The sequence below is a fragment of the Triticum aestivum genome, chromosome 4B, assembly GCF_018294505.1.
Source record: "Triticum aestivum cultivar Chinese Spring chromosome 4B, IWGSC CS RefSeq v2.1, whole genome shotgun sequence".
Classification (NCBI taxonomy): Eukaryota; Viridiplantae; Streptophyta; class Magnoliopsida; order Poales; family Poaceae; genus Triticum; species Triticum aestivum.
In genome coordinates, this window is record NC_057804.1 from 624298913 (window position 1) to 624301014 (window position 2102).

The 2102-nt window shown below is 55.4% G+C and overlaps 1 pseudogene; it reads left to right on the forward strand.

Annotated features, from left to right (window-relative positions):
• The first annotated feature begins 368 nt into the window (after positions 1 to 368).
• LOC123089464 (aspartic proteinase nepenthesin-1-like) lies at positions 369 to 1731 on the forward strand (annotated as a pseudogene).
• Positions 1732 to 2102: the final 371 nt, after the last annotated feature.

Sequence of the window (2102 nt, forward strand, 5' to 3'; positions counted from 1 at the left end):
AAGTCATGCCATAGATTGATCATCCGATCAGTCCCAGAACTGACCACCGTGCCTGAATGAATATTCCTTCGACAACAGTTTGCACACAGAGTGGTGACAATGATGTGTAATTATGATGTGGTTCAGAAAGGGGCATGATTGGCAAATAATAATTATAAAAAGTGGCATGGATAATTTTGTGGTTATGCATGCTTTCATGGATCTTTTTGCAAAGTTAACTTGCGCGCCTTCGCTATACATAACTCCAACTCAACAACATCCTAATCCTCAACGAACAAGTAACTCCAATTAACAATCTTGTCAGGGCGGTTCTAAAAAAAAATTAACAATCTTGTCATCCACTGCTCAACAGTATGAGCGTGTGCATGATGAAGGACATGACAGCGTTGCAGCTTTTACCCTGCGTTCTCTTCCAAACGGTCTTGCTAGCCTTGTCGGCCACCAGCCACGCGGCGGCCTTGCGTCTCGACCTCACGCACGTCGACAACGGTCGCGGCTTCACCAAGGGCGAGCTCCTCCGCCGGATGGCCGCTCGGTCACGTGCCCGCATAGACAGCCGGTGGTCACCACCCGGGCGTGGCGCCAACGCCCACGCGATGACCGCGCCGGTGGCACGTGGCACCGTCTGCAAAGAAGACTTTAACTCCGAGTACGGAGCACCTCATCCACTTTAGCACCGGCACGCCGCGCCCGCAGCGCGTGGCGCTGATGCTCGACACCGGCAGCGACCTCGTCTGGACGCAATGCTTCTGCCAGGTCTGCTTCCCGCAGCCGTTTCCGGAGCTGGACACCTCCGCCTCGGGCACAGCCCGCGGCGTCTCCTGCTTCGACCCCCTCTGCGCGCAGGGGGGCTTATCGCTCTCCGGGTGCGCCGTCAGCGACAACTCCTGCATCTACACCGACTCCTACGGTGACAACTCGGTCACGACGGCGAAGCTGTACGAAGACACCTTCACCTTCCAACAGGCGCCCAACGGCAAGGCCGTCGTCGTGCCCAATCTCCGCTTTGGTTGCAGCATGTTCAACACCGGCATGTTCGGATCAAACGAGTCCGGCATCGCCGGCTTCGGGCGTGGGGCGTAGTCTCTGCCGTCGCAGCTCAAGGTCGGCAGGTTCTCCCACTGCTTCATCACCATCGTGGAGTCCAGGCCCAGCCCCGCGTTCCTGGGCACGCCGGACAACCTTCAAGCGCAGGCCACGGGGCGTCTCCAATCCACCCCGTTGGTGCGAAACCCCGAATCCAATCACTACTACCTTTCGCTCAAGGGCATCACCGTGGGCAAGACGCGGCTGCCGTTCGACGCGTCGGCGTTCACGCTCAAGGGCGACGGCTCCGGCGGCACGATCATCGACTCCGGCTTGGCCCTGACGAGCGTCCCGGAGGCCGTGTACCGGAGCCTCGTGGAGGAGTTCGAGTCGCAGGTGCCGCTGCCTGTCAACAAAAACAACACCGACGAGCACGAGGGCTTGTTGTGCTTCACCGCTTCGCCGAAGAAGAAGGAGACCGCCATGCCGAAGTTGATCCTCCACCTGGAGGGCGCGGACTGGGACCTTCAACGGGAGAACTACGTGTTGTACACCGAGGAGGACGGGCTGTGCGTGGTGATAAGTTCCGCGGGCGAGGACAGCAGGTCGCTCATAGGCAACTTCCAGCAGCAGAACACGCACATCGTCTACGACCTTGAGCACAATATGCTGGTGTTCGTGCCCGCGCGCTGCGACAAGCTGTGATACGGATACGTCAACGTGTGTATTGTGTATCGTACTACGTACGTACGTACGTACGTATGTACTGGTCACATACGTTTATCGGTACTAAGAATGCGTGAAAAGGAACACCGGTTCTCTACGTGCCAGAGCTAAATAAACAAGGTGAGATGAGAAACTAAGCTAAGTGTTTGTCTATACCTAGTCTGATATGAAAAAAATTATAGACATACTCATAAGCGATAGATTTCAGCTGGTACATGTTTCCACTTGTACTGAATGTTGAGTGCGCCAACACCGCGTGCGATGTGCGATTTTCTCTTGATAATTAATGTGAGAGAATGTCTGCATCCGAAGATATACACAACCTAATCATTCCTGGTTCAAAATATAAA